The sequence below is a fragment of the Pogona vitticeps genome, chromosome 6 (assembly GCF_051106095.1).
Source record: "Pogona vitticeps strain Pit_001003342236 chromosome 6, PviZW2.1, whole genome shotgun sequence".
Classification (NCBI taxonomy): Eukaryota; Metazoa; Chordata; class Lepidosauria; order Squamata; family Agamidae; genus Pogona; species Pogona vitticeps.
Window position 1 is genome coordinate 43,105,732 of NC_135788.1, and position 21,972 is coordinate 43,127,703.

A 21,972-nucleotide genomic window follows, 5' to 3' on the forward strand; every position below is an offset into this window, starting at 1 on the left:
TGTGTGTTTTTTTTTAAAAAAAAAATCTCAAACATGTGAAAAAATAAAATAGACAGGTTTTCCTGTCCCTACCCAGGACATAGATATAGTAAGGGAAAGGCGCAGTTGATACATTCTGGGAATTCATTATCAGCTTCGTGCTGTCTTTTTTTTTTTTAAACGACAAAAAAGTACCAGTCATCCATTGAACTCTTAATCTGCTACTGTTATGCTGTTAACAGGTGTGGAAAGTTCTTTTTAAAAAAATTGATAGGACTGGGATACATGTTAACATTCCAGCTACAGTATGTTCCTGGAACACTGAAAGCTTAACAGGTTTGCCTAATGAGGAAATCACAATGACTGACAAGCTTCCCAAAAGATCCCTGATCTTCTGCAGTCCATGACAGCAAAAAAACAAAAACAAACAAAAACAAACAAACAAAGAAACATGTTCTAACATATTCTTTCAATGAGCAAAACCTGTTTGATTATGTTATGCTGGTGTAACCTAGATCAGGCATCAGAAATATTTAAACTAATGCAAAGCTTCCTGTCCTACATATTTTGGTAGTGAGTATAGATGGAGGTATTTGTATACAGATACCCCTGCACAGGTGGAAATAACGAGGGTCCGCACTGCCATCCTACCGCTCCGGAGATCATGTTCGGCGAGCCACTCTTCAACCTGGCAGAGAGGCTTGCCATCCCGCCTCTTACCAGGAGTGGCTCTGGAGCGATAGGATGGCAGCACGGACCTGGCGGCATTAGTGCATCGGTGAGTGGACTGTCCGGTCCCATGGGGCCGGACCCTTGTTATCTCCACCTGTGCCGGTGTATTCGTATATGAATACCCCCATCTCTAGTAGTGAGCCAGCTATAATTTTTGACTTTTAAATAATTCCACCTCCATTCTAATGTTCCCAAAGACTTCCCAAGGGCAAAAGGGAGCCTTGGAACCTGGTAGGATGGGTTGGAGTTAGGGAGCTTCCCATTGGTTTAAATTAAATATTTCTGGGACTTGATCCAGGTTATGGCTGTGTAAATTTTACACAACAGGATTTTGCCAAATGTATGTAACAACAAGAAGTCTTATTAGACCAGGCCAATACTGCTGCACATAAACTGACAATGCATTCTGTGAATGCATTGCCACCTAATTCTTTGTAGCAATGTGGTAATTGTCATATGGTATTGTTTACAACATAATTAACTGTGTTGATAAAATGCTGAAGTGTGTTCTTCTAAAATGTAGATAGATTTTTCTTCCAGTTATTTTGGGATCTTCTGGCAACTAGACAGTATGGGAGGGGTTTATTGAAAATGGAAAAAACAACTCACTTAGTTATGTGAATCTTGGAACATTGACTTTCCTTCTGCTTTTTATTTTAGAATGATAGTGATTGCTGAAATTTGAGCAAGAGTCAGTCTAAACAAGCATAATCTTTTTATCATGTTCTGATCTACCACTGTGCTTTCTGTCTTTCTGCATCCTATTTCACTGTGTTTTAAGCACAGCATGACATATTCGAAATATAATATGATATGACATGTCCAATAAAAGTGCTACTAAAAGCAAACAGTTTAGAGTTCTGTAGATAGCGTCCATAGTTTTAATGAATAATACTTTTATGGATAATTCATTCTTCACTCTCCTGTGTCCTCTGCACATGCATGTGCATGTGCAAATACACATACATGCATATATATGTGGCACCATCTTTTCCCTATGTTGCTTTTGTACATTCTCTTGGCTGTCTCTAATGATGTCCTCCTTCAATCCGGCAGGTGGTATTTGAATCTGGCAACTGAATAAAAGAGGGCAAGGTTATGTTTGTTTAGTTTGTTTCTGCTCACAATGTAGAAGCATTGCCTCTAGGGAAAGCTGATATTTGAGCAGACATGTTACTATGTATTTTATGTGCATATGAATTAAACAATGGCCAGAATGGCATCCTACAGTGACAGAAGTGAAAGCAAATGCAGAGTTAATCCCACCTACATCTGTGTAGAGTTATGTAGTGTAGAGCGCATCTTGATACAGAGGAAACACATACTGGGAATAACACAAATGTTTTAACGTATATATTTTTATTTATTTTTAAAGTTAAATGTCAAGGGAGACATACCAACAAAAGCTTTCATTTTTGATAAATGAATCACATGCATAATCAGGTAAACTAGTTCAGGTTACATGTATGCAAAGTTTTTGTCAGCTATATAGCCCCTAATGAGTTTTTTTTTTCTCTGACGCAGTATGGTACAGCAATCAGAATACAGTACTGGACTGAACTTTAGATCAGGGTTTAAGTTCCCACTATCTTAAATCGAGATTTAATCACATTTTAATATCTCTACTAGCCAGGAAGATTGCTGGGTAACCTTGGGTCAGGTAGCCAGCTCGAGGTTGTCTCAGCCTTCCATCTTTCCAAGATGGACAAATTGAGTACCAAGCTCACAGTGTGTTGCCTGCATAATTAAATGTAAACCACCCAGAGAGTGCTTTAAGCATCATGCTTTGTTTCTGGCTACTGATTCTGGGTCTTCTTCAGTAAGATGAATGACAAAGAAATATAAGAAGTGTCCCATTTCATGGGAGGGGAGATTTAAGTCTAGATATATAGTGGAAGAGCACTGAGCAAACACCAGGCAATCGGGTGATTAACACCAGTTTATACAAGATGTTTTGCTTATGCAGGGGTAGTCATCAAAATTGCCAAATGTTTGAAGTGTCTGATTATGGAAAACAGAGATGAGAAATTCCACTTTGTTAATTTGTGGAACACACACAACACACGTGTGTGTGCGCACACGCACACACACGCGCACACAGATTTGCTATAATGGACAAGTTTTTCTTCACCATTTTAGGTAATGGATGGCATGTTTTCAAGGTCATATTCTATTTTAAACACTTAGGTGGAGAAGAAAGTTGATGGAGCTAATAGTCTTAATTTGGAGGCCTTCTTCTTCTTCTTCTTTTTTTTTTACTACTACGCCATGCAACCAGCTGTCTTCTACAGTGGGTCTTTTGTTCACATCATTAAATGGGAAGTTTAAGATTAATTCCCTAGGAGGTCAAGAGGAGAAGGATAAATAACCAGCCCTGTTCAGTGTTCTTTCTTAATGGCTTCAGCACAGTGTGAAAGAGTAAACAGTTTTGACAAAAGACATTAACTGATTGCCTAGGTGTGAATGATCAGTCAAAAACTATAGCTTATCCTCACTCTCAAGATGTTCTTTAATGAACTGAGCTGTAGATTGTTATACAAAGAGGAAAAAGGTGCCCTAATAAAGAGCTAAAACAACTGTCCCAGAGTTTTCTGTAGCACAAGTAAGGTTGCTGCTATTTATAAATGGACAGGGAAGTAACCAAAGGGCCAGGCAAAAACTTTAGCTTCAGTATCTTCCTGGAGCCTCATGCAAGCTTGTATAATAAGATGTGTAGACTATTAAACTTGGACTGTGAAGATACATTTTTAACCCTTGCCCAGCAGTGAAGCTAACTGGGTTCCATTGTTATCTTTTTGTCTACTCAGTATTACAGAGTATTTGCAACGATAATGTAGCTGGAACATGTGTCTCTATGGACACCTGAAACAAAAACCTGTTTATGAATGTCTAGAGAGTAAGTCCTTCAAAACAGTAAATCAATGGAGAATAACACAGTGTTCCTTCTGCAATATTGGTTCTGTGGGAGGATAGGTATCAGTTTGGTACCACTGGCTCAGAAACTAGCTCATTTTCTGAAATAAGGAATAGATGAAAGCCTAATATATGTAACTAAGGAGCCTATCTTGTAAGGGAGGTACATCAGGTTCTACTGGCAGAGAATGTATAGCTTTCCATGAAAACTTTTCTGGCTCCTATTTGTTTAAAACAGCACTAGGTGGGCCTGCATACAGTGGACCCTCTACTTACGGAATTAATCCGTATTGTGGCTGCAGGTCGAAAAGTCTGTAGGTCGAGTCTCCATTGACCTACAATGCATTGAAAACGATTAATCCCATAACCGGCCTTTTTGTTCCATTTTTGTTCCATTTTGGTTTTTTCTGGTCTGTAGGTCAATTCTCAGGCTGCAAGTCGAACCTAAATTTTGCAATCAGAGAAGTTTGTAACTCGAAAAGTCTGTAAGTCGAGCCGTCTGTAAGTCGAGGGTCCACTGTAGTGTGCTGCTCCTGGCTGAAGTCACCCTTTTTCCTCATTTTGATTCTGCTTTTCATTGATGGGATTTGGAGTTTCTGGTAAAAACGAAAGATAATAATACATCGTGCAAGTCTGCCAGGACCAGCACAGATAGAATAGGTTCCAAGTACACTATTTGAGGTTGTGTACCACAGCAATTTAAATGTTTAATTGTTGTGATAGGAGTTTGATTCCCTGTATGTTCAGCCAGATTAGTACAGGGTTAGGGGCACCACCTCTTTTTCCTCTATGAAGATCGTTATCTCCCTGACTTTCAATGCTTGTATGTCAGGGAGGTAAAACATGGCCTTGCCCTTACTACAAATACTTACAGCCAATGAATTTGGCCAGTGCAGGCAAGGGAAATTTTAATTTCAATTTGTTTTTTATTTTTAATTAGCAGAACTCATATGTTTCTTCCAACTGGAGGAAGAAGGAACTTGAGATTTTAAAAATACACAGTGAGGTCTTGACTTGAGAACTTAATCCGTATTGGAAGGCGGTTCTCAAGTCAAAAGGTTCGCAGGTCAAATCTGCATTTCCCATAGGAATGCATTGAAAACCATTTGATCCGTATCTGCTCTTTTCCGTCCATAGAAACTAATGTGAAGCTGCTATTCCGCCTTCGACCACTAGAGGGGGATATTTTGTTTCTTTTTTTCTTAGGTCAAGAAAGGTTCAGGGAAGGTAGGGAAAATACAGTCCAGGCAGTACAGTACCAGGCAGTCTGAAGACTGTCTCCCAATTCACTCTCTAAACGCTGGGAGGAGTGAGGAAGCAGACAGGCACCCTTTTCACTGGCCAACAGTTAACTGAAAGTTCAAATTTTGCACTTTCCCTACCTCCCATGTGGTTTTTTTCAGTTTTTTTCAGTTCGTAACTCAAATCTAAGTATGTAAGTCAAGTCAATATTTTCCTATGAGAGCAGTTCGTAAGTCAAAATGTTCTTAACTCGGGCCGTTTGTAAGTCAAGACCCCACTGTATACATCATATTTGAGAAATTGAAACTGATAGAGCTTCTCAGCTGTAGTTTTAACATGGAGAAAATATTCAGATATTAAACTGTTGACCTACATTCTCAAGCGATACATTCATGGGTAGAATCTTCTATGTTATTGAGAATGCATATGTGGAAGTATTGTGAACTGGCTAGAGTTAACAATAGTACAGTATCTGGAATAATTTCACTATGTATAAAGTGTACATGGCTGGGAGCAAGTGCTTCAGAATACTGTTTTTATGTATTCTGTTACAATGAATCATGTAAGATCATCCATCATTTGGGAAAAGATTTCCGATAAGCACACTGTATTTATGTATTCAACATGTACTGTATTATCTATGTAACACCACCATTGCTTTCAGCATTTCATTGCTTTCAGTGTCATTTTTCACAGAGCTGCTAACAATTGCCATCAAACCAGCGCAAGTTCAAGATTCAAAGAAAGATTTTTGGGGAAAAATGGTTTAATCTTTACATAATACATAAGGCCGGGAAGAGAAAGCTAGGGATAATGCTTTATCTCTGGTGAATAGGTCATGTAAGTGTACTGAATTGAAAGTTGGCCATTATGTCTTAAATTGAATTCTTTAACATATTACAGTGTCGACCAGCACAGGTTTGTCATTTTATCTCCTGGTCTGTGCTCCTGTAAGAACGGCTTGGTTTGTACGTACTAATGCAATTAAAAAGTGTTAATACAAGGAAACAACTATATAAAATAAATGCATGTCCTTTTTGTGAAAACTGTCTTATGCAGATTTGATGTTTGCAGATTTCATTACTGTTAAAAACACAAGAATAGGTGAGGAACTCTTTATTTCTTGTGCTTCCTATTTATCACATCTCCCAAAAATGCTGATCCATAGGGCTTGTGGGTGGACAGTTGGGGTGGATGATTGCATTAGCACCCCCCTCCCCCAGAACCTTTCAGAGTTGCAGAGGTTGCCAAGGCTGGTGGTGAATGGAGCAGTGATGTGATCTTGCCAACATTTGGTGTTTTTTGCTATAATTAGCAGTGATCCTGATGAGAATTGTTGCACTGGGTCCCAGTCAAACTCACTGGGAGAAGGGGAAGGTTAAAATCATTCTTAGCAGTGAGAAAACAACAGCCTGATCAGGATTGCTGTGAGACATGAACTTAAATCTTTCAAGATTACTCCACCCATGATTCCCTCAAGATTTTTCTGTTTGCTCTTAGCACAGTTTTAAGAGAGTCAGAGTGTTTCTACACTGCACAGTTATAGCAGTTTTTCATAGCCTTAATTGTCATAGGTCCATTCTGCAGATTCCTGGGATTTGTGGATTGGGGCTCTTAGATAATCTGCTAAAAAGAGCTATTGTGCACTCACCTGAAATATTTGTTTATTATTTATTTATTTAAACTATTTTTATCCTGCCTTTCTCCTTAAAAAGAACCCAAGGCTGCTTGTATCATTAAAAAGACAATATGTAGAAGCTAAAACAGTAGGTATACAAATATTTTTAAAAATTAAATATGTATTACATTTTTTAAAAAAGTAATAAAATCAGTATTAAAACACATTTAAAACAGAGCACAGCCATTCATTTCCAAGCCCCTTTCCATGAATTCCACTGAATCACAGCCTACCACAAATTCTAGGGTTCCTTAGGATGGGAGTTGAAGAGTTACCAACTTCTAGAACTATATATAAAAACTATAGACTCTCAGATACAGTTTATAGCACTAAGCAAGTTGGACCCATGGAATAAGATGTTTCAGGTATGCCATACATAATATGCCAGAAGGTTAAAGGGTTATGTTTTGAGGTGGAAATGCAAAGTATTTGAGCCAGCTTATGGTTTTTCTCTTGGAAACAGATCTATGGCATGTGGTTTTAAGGTAGTGAAAAGGCTGAAACTGTGAAGTCTGTGAGCATTTTTCATTTTCAGATGGGTGTGTCCGTGAAGGACACTGCAATGGAGGCATTTGTTAGAGTTGCTGAATTTGCCTCTGGTATTTTATTTTCTTCAAAATGCAGCACAACATTTATTCTTGAAAAAACAGCCTGCTGTTTTTGAGAAGTTGTATAAATATGCTGAAATAGCTTCTAACCTAATTTCTTGGCAAGACAAGGTTGAGGGAAAATATAATGAGAGATGTTTGTTAACTTGTGTGATATCCTCAATAAACTACAGTGACCTCTCCTTTCTAGAAAATGGTCTACCTTTTCATGATGGTTTGGATGGGAGGTCCTTTTCAGGCAGATTGCATTGGCATTTATTTTAGGTACATTGCTGCATTTAAAGATAAGAAATTAAAGGAGGAAGTAAGATAGTAAGATACTGCCTTTTTTGGTGTTCCATGAAACGTCTAGAGGGGCGGGGTAAAAATCGAATAAATAAATAAATAAAATAAATAAATAAATAAAATAAACTGTACCTGGTTGGGATTTTTTAAAGGACAAAGGGAGCAGTACCACTAAGTGCACCTCCTGCTCAAGCCTCATCCATTTCAGTAAAGCATCACAATGCAGTTTCAAGATCCCTGCCCAGCAGAATTCCTGCAGGAAAATTCCTCCCTAGCCATTTATCCACGGAACACACTTGTCCTCATTCTGGTTCCTCTCCCTGATGCCTTAAACATAGTTAAAAACTAAACAATGTAAGAAAAGTCAAGCTGGGTCAGACCAAAGGTATATTTAGCCCAGGACCTTCTTTTCCATATTGGCCAGCAAGATATCTGTTGGAAGCCCTCTCTCTTCTCAGAAACTGATTGTGTTCCCTTGCAGCTGGTATTCAAAAGCATGGTGCCGCTGATGTTAGAAGTAGCACATTTCTACTATAACTAATGACAACCAATAGCATTATTTTTCCATGGTCCTGCCTAGTTCTGTTTTAAAGTTTGATGGCTGTGTTTGATGTAACAATTTATATAACATTTTAAAAGTACAGAAAATACATATCATAATTTCTGTAACCTTTATGTCAGACTTTCAGTGTCATGTCATGCTGGTATTGCTTATCCATGCTGTAGCAGAATGCCAAAAGGTGATGTCATTCCTGCCTGTCCATCACAGGAGCTCAAGTGGGAGGAGCCAAGGATAGGGCAGGAGGGGCGGAGCCAGAGAGACAGAGAGTGGGGGAGACAGTTAGACAGTTAGGGAGAGTTAGGGACAGTTGGAGATGTGGAATGAGAGGGTTTAGGAGAACAAGGGAGAGGGTTAGTGAAGTGAGAGATATTGATTAAAAGCAAGAGAGATATTGATTGACAGCAAACATGATCCAATACGTATTAACACCTGAAACAATTCATATGTGATTTACCTTTTGAATTGTTTGACAATAAAAGATTATGTAATTAAAACTCTGCTTCCTAAGTTCTATAACCCTTAGTGTTGGCAGCACCTGTGACATAAGTTGTTATTAGGAGAATACCTGGTGGCAGCGTGAAGGGCGTGCACCTTTGTGAGGTCCAAATAAATAGGGGCAACAAAGGGTAGATCGCCACACATGCATTTCAGATAGATGACTGAGCCTACTGACACAATGCTCGACACAACTTACCAAGTGGTGAGTTCCTTACTTCATCATAAACATGCTTTAGGTGTACATTGCATGCATTACTGGATGACCAAAGACAGTCAAAATAATTGATAACTAACCTGAGGTTTGAAGACAGCATTCCTGTTCCATAGCTTGTGCTCTTTACCACTGTACTGCTCCAGTTCACTCCTTGGAAATGGATTCCCCCCCACCTCCCAATTGGATTTTACATTAAATATTCTGGCAGTTCTGATGCACTAACTTTATAATTATGGTTTTATTGATGACTTCTTTTTGGAAATAACAAAAAATCTATATAAGGTGCTACAGAGTGCTTTGTTTGTTAGTTAAACAATAAAGAGTAATCTATGACTCATTAAGTTTTTATATCAGGGTGGATGAGAGCTGTAACACAGACGAGTTCATTAATCTCTTTAGCTATTAAGAAATGAAAAGAAGGCACAGTAGCCTCTTATGTATTACTCTTCTAGTATGCCTTCTCCATAAGATTTGCCATTAAAATTAAAATATAGCTACTTTAACAGCTAGTTTAAAGGAGAGATTGTCAGTGCTGTCAGCAGCTAGAATATTAACTGAAAAAAAATCTTGCGAAGGTATTGCCAAATCCTGCTTCGTACTGTGAGTGTCCAGTCATTAGAATATATAGTCTCTGGCTTATAAAAAAGGTAGCATCTATGAAGGCTCTCCAAGGAGTTGCAACTAAAAGCAAGCTGTGAGCTGAAGGACAATATAGAAGATTTTTCTGAAAGCGAAACAAGATTTGAGAAGCACAATTTCTGCTGTTACCACTGAAACCAGTGTAAAGTCGCAAAGAATAATGCTGTATTCCAAATATAATTAGTCAGTTTGGAAGAGACAGATTGGTTTTCGTATAATTTGCCAAGAACCGGTGGGTTATTGCTTTCTGTAGAGAATGCCAGGAGTGGTTTTGCAGCCTAGCAGAGCAACACTGTCGGATACTGTTGTGTTGCACATTTTGAACAACGTTCTGCAGACACCGAATATTATTCATTGATATAAAATTGGGTCATATGTAAATAACAAACCAGGCAAGCAAGATGAAGTTACAAGTTGAAAGATCTTGTGATAGTCTAGCATATTGCCGTCAGTAAGCTTCTTTCCTAGCTATATCTCCTGAATTTATGTCACTCTGTTTTTGCAATCCAGCATGGTTTATTTATTTATTTATTTATTTTTGTCAAGGTCTATCTGTTGAGTGGCTGAATTTTAAGCCTTCTCTTCTCTCATAGTATCTAACAATTAACTACTGTACATCAAACCTGTACTTGATTTGTTGCTACTGACTATTGACACAGCTGCCTTTGAGGAAATGTACCAAAGTGTACATCAGCTTTGAGCGCTCAGGAGGGGCAATCAACCTGCAGCCCTTTAGATTATATGTTGTGTGTTAGTAGCCAATTTCAGATTTTCCTTGTATATGTGAAATAGTATGGGGAGTCATGGAACCCTGAGACACTCTATAGGCTAATGATCAAGATGTTGAACAAGAGTCCTTTACCATTCACAAAGGGACACAACGCGGGGAAAATCCCAGAAACTGGCTCCTTTTCCATCAGTTCACCACTTCTCACCCAAACACAAAGCAATTGTCAGGGCTGTTTTTCAACCAGTGTGAATGCCAGTGAGCAGAAGAGGGTATCCTGTAGACCACTGACTGCTGCCATTTATGCCATAATTCAGTCAGACCTTTGCTGTGTAAAGCTTGACATCCTTTTTCTTGCTGGCAACATGGGCACAATATTGTGCAGCAATATTGGGCCATTTCTTGGCCTTTTGAATTTTGAGTACAGAAGCATACACGTTCAAAAACTGGAGTTTGTTTGAATAACTGAATTGAATTCTACGATAGAAGGCATAATTTATTGGCAGTGTATGGATGTGCACCTTGTACTGCAGAAGGATTGCTTTTCTTGGAGACTGGTTTTCAGTCTGACCCTAGGGACCATGCATGTGGTCCTCTGGGCAAGACAAAAGCAGCACAAGGGATGTGTTCAGCCTGTGAGCCACATTATTTCCATATTTGGGCTACTGCCTTTTAGATTAGCTCTGAAATGTAACTCGGGGTTCTGTTTGGCACTTGTGGAGTATATAGTCCTACTGGCAAAGTAACATGGGATGACCTGTTTGCACAAGTGTTGCTGTTATGCAAGTGGAGATAGCTGTTCTGAATAGTTGACTGCTTCTTGCATAAGAAGGTCCTGGATATCTCCTTGTGCAAAGTTGCAGAAAAGACAAACCACTTTGCTGTACCCATTGTATGAGTGATTTGACTCAGACATGACTCTGATTTAAAATTAATTAAAAGAAAATTTATTACCATTGGTTAATATAGTGATTTGAAGGAGTCTAATTTATTTATTCATCATAATTTTACACCCTCAGGATTGGAGTGTATGAATTTGAGACCCAGGATGGTTTGCTTTCTTTGGGGTAGATTTTTGATAGAAGGCTTGGTATGGGTTTTTTGTGTTCAATACTATATTCTCTCCTTATTATTCACATTCAGATGATGTCTAATGAAATCTATAATATTGCAGCTCATGACAGCAAACATGACATTGTTAATATGTGAGTAATCATAGCTGTGGTTTTCTTCGACAGTACCATCTTTTCCCAAAAATTAGACAAGGTCTTATATTATTAGGGATTATTTTAAGGGGATGTTTTATTTTTTTCATGTACAACCATCTACATTTATTCAGAGAGTCATGCCATCTTCTGGTTGCTGTACAATGGCGGAGGGTGGGGTTTCACTTATCTGGGGCTTATTTTGGGGGGTAGGGCTTACATTAAGAGCACCCTGAAAAATCATACTAGGGCTTATTTTCAGGTTAGGCCTTATTTTAGGGGAAACAGGGTACAAGCAGCTGGCATTTTCCCACTGTAGACAAGAGTCAATTTTGCTTCCCTTGGGTGACTTTGGGAGTCTGTGGCAAATGATCTCCGCCTGTCCTTAAGCGTTGCCAAGTTTACTCGTGTATATATGCATTTAAACAAAAGAATTAAGATGGGAGGAAGTCTATCTGGATACTGTAGCAAGATACCAAGGTAGCATTAAATACCTTTATTGTATTATGTTTCATCAGTGAAACTCTTCACGGTGTAGCCTTATCTGAGAGTCAGCTGGCAGAGATACTGGAAAAATTAACACAGCTGACATCTTGCCTATTACCTGTAACTGAATATTTTCACCTCTGTAGCACACTTTGACTGATATCAACTGACAAATAACAGTACCTCCAGAGTCCCTCTAATGCTGGTGTGTTTTATACATAGCGAGCCTAAGCCTAATCCATTCCTCCTTGTACTCAGTAAATTATTTCCAGGTATTCTATTGTGGTGCCATTCATCCTGGATGTTCCCTAAAGATTTTCTTTGTTTTATCTGGGCTTGTGTGAAAAGGCTTTTAAGGGAGGGGGGCTAACGTTCTGATCTTCTAGAGCTCATCTGGATTATGAGAAATGCGGTGGTGCCTCAACTTACAAATTTAATTGGTTCAGGAACTCCAGTTGTAACTTGCAATGGTCGTAAGTTGAAGCACCATTTCCCATAGGAATGCACTGAAATACAATTACTCCGTACTGGCCGAAGAAAAAAAATCACAAAAAACCCCCCAAAAACAAAACCCACTGCAAGACCCATCAGAAATACAATTAATCCGTTCTGAAAAAAAGAAAAGCAAACAAACAGTGCAAGACCCATCAGAAATGCAAATAAAGCAAAGCAGAAAGCAAACAAACCATGTAAGACCCACCGGAAATGCAAAAATGCAAAGCAAAAAGCAAACAAATCCTGCAAAACCCATTGGATATGGGGGGACCCAAAAAAGCAAAGAAACCCCACAAGACCGATCGGAAATGGGAAAACAAAAACAAAAACAAAAAACAAACCCTGCAAGACCTGTCACAGCATAGAAACATAATGTCAAGGATAATTTCCACACTGAGGCAGAAGAAGGCTTATGGTAATCAGCAGCCATACTTGACAGGTGTGCAAAATGCTGAATCATGTAGTCTGGGACGATGCAATGTCCACACTGATTGGCTGTGTGTAAATGTGCATGTATATAACTGTGGGGACATGTGGAGAAGATGTAGGATTTCTTCTAATGAATGTCATACTGTCATGCTGCTGGTTTGTGCTGCTGAACTTCTGTATATACTGTAAATACACTTGGTGTCGGAAGAAGCTGTCTTTGTGTCATTCAACTGGACTGCCTGGACTGAAACAAAAACTCTGTTAACTTACACCAACAAGGGGTTATGGGCCCAGAAATGTCTGCCTTGTGCCAGAGAAGCTGGTGAGTGCTAGAGGGTACCGCAGAGGCCAGAGGAACCAGTCCAGAAGTGGAGAAAATCCACTAAGGTGAGCATCCTGCCATCCAGAGCTCAGGAGGGGTAAAGGATGGAGGACGGAGATAAAAAGGCAGCAAAATGCAGTCAGTTGGGGCAGCAGAAATGGGAGGATTCCGTCTCACAAAGCTAAGTGAATGGAACTATCTGACTTGATCAGTTAAAGCCGAAATGCTGCTGAGAAGGGAGGGTTTGTGGAAGATTGTTTCCAATCCCCCCCGCTGTCCTGAATGAGGAGCAGGCAAAGCAAAATGAGAAGGCTTTAACAATAATAGTTCTGTGCTTAGAGGACAGCCAATTAATACATGTGCGTGGACTGACCTCAGCTAGGCAGTCCTGGCAAGCTCTGCACCGTGTCCGTGTTTAGGACTCTGCTGGCAGCAAAGTTGCTCTGATACGTAAATTATACAGAGCAAGGCTTGACCATGATGGAAGCATGTCAGAACACTTACGGCAGATGAGAAATTTGTTTGTGGAGCTTGAGCAGAGGGGCATGCCGTTCACAGAGAATCACAAAGTATATATGCTCCTGAGCAGTGGTCCAGAAGACTACGATGTGCTAGTAACAAGCCTTGAATCCATGCCAGAGAGGGACTTAACCATGGAGTATCTGACAGGCAGGAAGAGGAAAAAAGGAGTAAGAGGTCCCAAGTCAGAATGAGAAATGACATCCCACAGCAGAGGAGAGCTGCTTCCGGGAGTGATGGAGAACAGACGGAAAAGGCTCTTGCTGTAAGATGCTGTTTCAAGTGTGGATTGGAAAAACATTTGCAAAGGAACCGCAGAGAAAAAGAAACTAGCCGGAGAAGTGGAAGCAAGAAGGAAAGGAGGATTTCTCTTGTACAAGCTTCTGATAAGGACTCTAAAGTCAGCACCTGGATTCTTGACAGCGGATCTGATTGTCATTTAACTCATAAATCAGATCTGTTTTCTTCCCTAGGTGCTTCAAAACACAGCTATGTGAGCCTGGTGAATGGAGAGAAATAGAGGGAACAATTTATGTTCCAGGTTTGGAAAGGGAACTACATGGTGTTTTGCTTGTGCCCAATTTAGACTGTAATATCCTCCGTGTCTCATGCTTGGACAAGAAGGGGTTTACAGTTACATTTGCTGATAGCACATGTGTAATTAAGAAAGGAAACAGGGTGTGTGCCACAATAAAACTTGAAAATAATTTATATGTACTGAAGGGAAGAACACAAAACAAAGTAACCAGTGTGCTCATTTGATGCACAAGAGATTGGGACATGCTAATTTCAGAGTAGTAGAAAAAATGCAATGTAAGAATTTTCTGGATTGCAATGTATGCAAAGTTGAAAAATCAAGGTCCAAAGAATAAGCAAGGAAAGTAACAGGCAAACACAGAGGCCTTTCCAGTTGGTCCATGCAGATATAATAGGGCCTCTAGCGCCATCTATAGGAGGAGCTAAATATGCTTTAGTCTTGGTCGATGACCACACATGTTCCTCATTCTGCTTTCTCATGAAAAATAAGGCAGAAATGTTTGGTCATTTCAGGGGATGGGTGAAATTTGTGGAAAGATGTTATGGCCAAAAGGTGGGCCAGTTGCAGACAGATAGAGGGCCGGAATTCATGTCTGTAAAGTCAGACATGGCTGACAAAGATAGGGATACATCACAGAAAAACAAGTCCCTATTCTCCATTTCAAAATGGTGTGGCAGAATGCAGGAATTGAGTCCTGCAGACCTGCGGATGCTAACGAGTGATTTTTACTGGGGGTAGGTGTTTCAGACGGCAAACTACATAGTTAATAGAATTTGGTCTTCAGCCATAGAACAGACCCTATATTTCATGTTATATGGCAAATAACCTTCCCTGCAACATATGTGAGGGTGTTTGGATGCATTGCCTGGGTGCACATTCCAAAAGAAACAAGGAGAAAAGAGAGACCAAAAGCCAAGAAAATGAAATTTCTGGGGTATGAAATAGGGTCTAAAGATTCTTAGATGAAAATAGAAATGTGGTTATTTCCAGATCAGCCAATTTCTGTGACCATGAAAATTTGGACAAGGTTCATGCAAACTCAGAAGAGTTCATACCCATAAACAAATAGAGATAGTTCCAAAGCAAGAAGCTGAAGGAAGCTCAGCAGCTCAGAGGAGGAGGATGGGGAATGTAGTGAGGCAGAGAGTAAGCCTGTCATTAAAGAAGAACCAGAGATTCTCAGAAGGTCAGAAAGATCTAACAAAGGAGTACCGCCATCAAGGTTTGGTGTGGGGGAAATAAGAGTTTGTCACGTGTTCCATGAACCTAAGGATTAGGAAGAAGTGTTGCTTCTGCCTAAGGCAGAGAAAATGAAATGGCAACAAGCCATGAAAGAAGAGTTACAATTCATGGATGGCCATGGACTGCTTACAGAAACCACATTGCCATCAGAACATAAAGCAATTGGAAGCAAATGGGTCTACAAAAGAAAAACACAGAACAATGGGGAGTATAGGTACAAATCTGGACTTGTGGCTCAGGGATAAACGCAAAGAAAAAATGTACACTATGATGAGGTTTTTTCCCCCAACAGTAAAGGCAGAATCTTTGGGGCTAGCATTAACTCTGGCTGCTTCAATAAATTACCTACATGTTTAGTCACTTTGACATAACTACAGCATACAGTGGTGCCCCGCATAGTGACGATAATCCATTTCGAAAAAATTGTTGCTATGTGGATTCGTCACTATGCGTGGCAAAAAACTCACAGTTATGCAGAAATCCTCCATGCGGCTGCCATTTTCGCTGCCCGGTAAGCGAGGAAAGGGCACAAAAACACAGCGGGCGGCCATTTTCTTTACCTGGCAGCCATTTTGGAACCACCAATCAGCTGTTAAAAAAACATCGCTATGCAAAAATCATCACAAAGCGATGTTTTACCATTAGAAACATCGCAATGCGATCACTTATGCGATCGCAAAAAACACATCGCTATGTGGATTCGTCATTAAACGAATCACTCGTTATGCGGGGCACCACTGTATTTGAATGCAGAACTGCAAGAAGAGCTATACATGGCTAAGGCACCTGGGTTTGAGAGTTCTCAGCCAGGAATGGTGTGTAGGTTAAACAAGGAAATTTATAGGCTTAAACAGTCTGCACAAAATTGGAACCAATGTCTAGATTTAGCACTGAAAAGACTGAAGTTTAAAAGTAGCCTGGCAGACCCATGCTTTTATGTCCAAGAAAATGGAAAAGAGCAAAATATTTTGCTAGTATACGTCGATGACATATGCTTTATGTCAAAAGAACAAGCTCAAATTGATCTGTTTGAGAAAACAATTGGAAAAAGAGTTCAAACTAAAGAACCTAAGCCAGATACAGAATTATTTGGGGGTTCAAATTCAGAGAAAAGACAATGCTTATGTCCTAAATCAGAGTTTAAAGATAGAGAAAATGCTGATAAAATACAAAATGCAGGACTGCAAAATTGTACAGACACCCATGACAGTAGATTTTCAAAAATCAAAGGATGAAAGCAAAGAGTTTGAAAAATAAGAAGTGTACCAATCAGCAATTGGAAGTTTACAATATCTAGCAAACTGGACAAGGCCAGATATTGCTGTAGGAGTCAATATTCTGAGTAGGCATACTACAAAATCAACACAAAAATACTATTTGGGGTGAAAACAATATTTAGATACCTAAAAGGTATCCTTGACACATGTTTTTAGTACAACCCTCTAGTAATTTAAAATTAAAGGTTTATGGAGATGGCGATTGGGCCAACAACATAGCTGATAGGAAATCAGTATCAGGTTACACAATAAAGTTTGCTGAGACATTGGTGGGATGGAAATCAAGGAAACAAAGTTCCATTGCCACCCACTGCTGAGGCAAAGTTTGCAGCTCTTTCAAAAGTATCTTCAGAGTTAGTGTGGTATAAGCAATTGCTTCTAGATCTGAAAGTTAAAGTGGATCAGGCCATAACATTGTTTGAGGATATCACCACATGTATACAGATGGCAACCACAGAAAAAATGAGAAGTAGAAGCAAACACATTAATATTAAATATCACAATGTTAGAGAGGCAGTAAAAGAAAAAACTAATTCAACTGCAGTATTGTGAAACAGAAAATAATGTATCAGACATTCTAACAAAACCACTGAATGTTCAAAGACACAGAACTAACTGAAGAATTGGGAATATGTTCTGCTCAGGTGTAAATTAGGAGGAGTGTCAAGGATAATTTCCACACTGAGGCAGAACAAGGCCTATGATAATCAGCAGCCATACTTGGTAAAGGTAAAGGTTCCCCTTGACAATTTTTGTCCAGTCGTGTTCAACTCTAGGGGACGGTGCTCATCCCCATTTCCAAGCCATAGAGCCAGCGTTTGTCCAAAGACAATCTTCCGTGGTCACATGGCCAGTGCGACTTAGACACGGAACGCTGTTACCTTCCCACTAAGGTGGTCCTTATTTATCTACTTGCATTTGCATGCTTTCGAACCGCTAGGTTGGCAGGAGCTGGGACAAGCGACCGGCGCTCACTCCCTCGTGTGGATTTGATCTTACGACTGCTTGGTCTTCTGACCCTGCAGCACAGGCTTCTGCGGTTTAGCCCGCAGCGCCACCACCAGTAGCTTCTGATGTTGACAGTTCTCAACATATAAATGATCTGTTATACATGTAGAACTGATACATTTTCTCATTCTCCTTTATTCTCTGCTGAGTTCGATGTATTTGTTAGCTATATTTATATCAGCCTTGCTTCCAAGGAGCTCAGTGTGGCGTACATGGTCTTCCTCTATCTTTTTATCTTAATAACAGTTTTATGAGATAGGTTAGATTGAAAGATGGTGACAGGCCCAAGGCTAGCTTAATGGAGATGTAGAACCTGTTCTTCCCCAATGATAGTCTTATCACCTAAATTAGGGATGTAAATTCTTAGTTCTATTCTCATAGGGACTGGGTGGAAGCTGCAACCTGTACATATGGGGTTCTGACTGCAACTGGAAGCAAATGGGCGGCAGTACTGGCTTGGCTGGGTGGCCTCGTTGCAGTGCTGCGAAGGCACACAGCTTAGAGGGAACATTGCTCACAGCCAAAGATGAGAATTTTTTTTTTCTCTCCTTCGTTTGTACAAGTGTATTGCTTTTTAATGAAAATCAGCACTAGATCTGTGTAGATTGCTGCAGAAATGCTATGTGCAATTTCTTGCAGAATTTCTTTCTGTTGCTCTGGAGAAAACATCTTGTGGGGCCTGGAAATTTCTTATTTAAGTATCCTTTCTTATCTTGTCAGCCTAAATCAACAAGAATAAGGTCCAAAATCCACTTTCAGAAAATTGGAAAGGATTCTGGAAAGACAAAAAAACTGAAACATATATTTTTCTTTTTAAAAACGAGAAGATGCTTATGCATATGACTGCTGCAGGACACATTCAGTGCATATTAGCATTGAACCACCTCCTGTTAAAAAAAAAAAGATGATGTGTACATATTGGGTTCCATTGTACAGAAGCTAGACTCAAAGTGCTAATGGGTAATAAATGGGAAGTTTGAGCAAGGTTCAAGAAAGGAAAGGTTTGAGATCCTGTGAGTCTGGTTGCTCCTTCGATGTCTCCATGCCAGGCTTCTTGCTCTCCTCAACTGCCACAAGAACAGAGGAGCAATGCCAACTGAGGTTTTTGATGCCACACTAAGAAGTATGCTAGTAGCTCTCTTTTTGCTGCACTATGGCCTTTGGGATATTTTTCAGGAATCATAGGATTGTGCCCTTGATTCTACAACTATTTCTAAGGTCGGCATTACTAAGATACACTGCAAAGATGGCAAAGATACAGATTTTTAGATGAAAGTTTTAAAAAAATAGAAGCAGAAGGAAAGCAGGGACGCAAATGGCTGTAAACAGGCACAAATGTTTTGAGAAGCAATTGAAGCTTGCGATGTTGTGGTTCTTTTTGCAGTACTCAATAAATTGCATCTTAATAAATGAGAGATACCAGTCCGCTTTAGTTACTAAGAGTGCAAAACCAGTCAGCTTTCTATTGTGAATTAATGCAGAATATGTTTCGGGCAAGGAGGCAGTTTTTCAATGTAAAAGATAAACCTTTTATATCTTGAGTTTAATTATAAAAAATCAGAAAGTTGTTGAAAGGGGAAAATCTGAGTAAACTTTTCGGAAACAAATAATCCTAGTGGAAAATAATTATCTTGTTTATATAGAATTATAAAATACAATAGAAAAGCAGTGCATGAATTCTGACCTTTCACAGTCTGGTATGCCAGTGTTCTTTTGAAGTTCAGATCCCCTTGTATTTTTAGTGCTCTTTTCCTTTCCAATTATTAACATGTTCAGTATATTTGAGTATGTTGTTACTTGACAATTGTTGCTGCCAGCCCATCTTTTGTTGATGTAGAGTTGGCAGAAGGAGCAGCTGCAGATTAGCTTTGCAAGTATCTCTCTGATAAGTGTGTGCCTGCTAAAAATAAATATTTTTACAGAAATAGTAGCCTTGTCTAGGATTGTCGTTTGGCTTAGTTTGCAGAGGTTTCTAATGTATGTGAGCCAAGTCAAAAATATTTGGCTCATCAGAGGCTGCATTAAGATGCCACTGCTTTCTTTGATCTTTGAAAGTATGTGTGGTGGAATGCCCCACGTCACGCCTGTCCATCATGGGAGCTCAAGGAGCCTATGAGAGGACAGGAGGGGTGGAACTCAAAGAACCGTTAGACAGTTAGAGAGAGAGTTGGAGAAAAGAGGTTGTGAGATAGGGAATTGAAGAGAGAGAGTTAGGAGATTGAATTGGAAAAGTTAAGACAGAGATTGGAAAGTTGGAATACTAGACAGAATAGGAAAGAGTTAAAAAGTATAGAGAATAAATAGATAGACAGAGAGTATTGTTAAAGTGAATGAAGACACATACAAACCAACGTGAAATCAAATGCCATTTAATAAATGATCCTAAGCATCTGTGATTTACATCTGTGATTTGCATAACAACTATAATATCAATAAATATGTTGTATTGGCAGCACATGTCTTAGATATATCTACAGTATTTGGTATTGAGTAAATAATACTTAGCGGCAGCGTGAAGAGAGGGAACGCATCCCGAGGGTGGACTTGTGTTTAGGGAGAATAAACAAAGGACACTGGGTGGACGCAACAGTATGTTTTGCAGGAATGGGAGTGAACTCTATGTTCAAGTACTCTTCTCTTGCTACCTTGCACTTTTGACTTTATAGAAGCTTTTAACTGTTTTGCCAGCCCAGGGTTTGCTGTGATGTTCAAATTGACAAACAGTGATTTGAATGATCTTGCCAAACCAGAATGTCAAGCAACAGTTTGATATTGCAATCTTGGTTTGATGGGATCTGTGCATAGTTTGGAGGAACAGAGAATGTGGCAACCTAATGCAGTTCTTGTAGTGCTTAATGCAAAATAAATTGCATTGCCTATCCATATTTTAAGCTGTTTAATTGTTGAATTATTTGACTGGCATAGGGTCTGTCTGAAACTATGTGAATCATCTCTGTACAATGCTATCTAATGCTTTTTCTTCATGACATTTATTCAGAAAGTTATTTTATGCTAGGGTTTGTATTGTCTCATCAGTGATGCAGCTAAGGACCTTCTGGGTGTATGATAAAATATACTACGTGATAATATTCTCACTAGATAAGAATAGTGTTTGGATGGATTGAGTTCTGTAGATGTTAGTAACTAGAGAACGGGAGTAGCTGCTATTATTCTAAAGGTCCATGTGTTTTCTTTAGTTGAATCTAATGACAGAAGTCATTATTGTTTTCAGAGCACTATGATTAATTAATAAATGTGGAGAGCGACCATGGCTGACTAGCCAGAGAGCATGTTTGCATACTGAAGGTTCCGGTTCAGGCATCTCCAGGTAAAATAGGAGAAAGCTGCTTTCAAGCAAAATTGGCTCTTGTGAACGAGGTGGATTAATAATTTGCTCTGGTATAAGGCAGTTTCCTATGTTCCTAAAAATAAATGCATATGAGTTCTTGCTTTCTCTGAAAGCGCATGTTAAATTCCTTTTGATTTTCATTAACTATGTGAGATGCGATATATTTTTATGGACTTCATTATAAGTAGAATTACTTCATTCTGGGAGGTTTTATACTTTTCTATTTTGCTGCAGGTTGAATTATTATTAAATAATCTGTCTGTGCCATCTGTTGAATATTTACTTGCAGATTTTTTTCTGAACATTTTATCTGTGTTTGGCCTGCAAATAAATGTATGCTTACTTGGGAGCAAGTTACATGGATTTTTTTGAGTACACACTATAGAATTGCGATGTAAGTTATATCTTTTTACATTAGATATTTATTATCGATTAAGTGCATATGTTGGAATAGAAACATATAAGTTTAGATATTTCAGAATGTGTTTCATGGAACCAAATTTCCTCTGTGGTTTTACTTGCTTAAAATGGCTTTTATTTGCTTTTCTTATTTGGCAGTGGCTACACTTGTTCTTATCACCATTTGCCATTATCAGCCTCACCATTGATTGAATTGTTCCTATCAGGTATAATTGACTTAACGATGAGAGAACCCATATGGTGTATGTCAGGGCATTATGATTACCCAAGTCAACTGATACTTTATTCTGTTAACAGTTGTTCAGTAGTTATGTCACCAGAAATGTATTTACAGTATCATATGTTACAGAGGTACTACTAGTGGTACCTTATTTATATTGTATCTGATATAAATGCATTGGGGAATTATTTTTTCAGATATCTGCAATTAGTTACGTGAGATTAGAAGGCACCAAATACATATTTAATAGTTTCAATCAAACATACTTTATGATTATTCAAAACTGAAATCCCATTGCTTAGTGTAGTAAGTTGCACTATAGGAGATCCATTGAATATGTGGGGATTTGGGATTTCCATTGTTTCGGATAGCCTGCTCTAGTTGC

The 21,972-nt window shown here is 39.1% G+C and overlaps 1 protein-coding gene across 9 annotated transcripts in view; it reads left to right on the top strand.

Moving 5' to 3' along the window:
- The window catches only part of RARB (retinoic acid receptor beta), a 444,828-nt gene that overhangs the window by 172,764 nt on the left and 250,092 nt on the right, over positions 1-21,972 (top strand). The gene's annotated exons all lie outside the window — the stretch shown is intronic.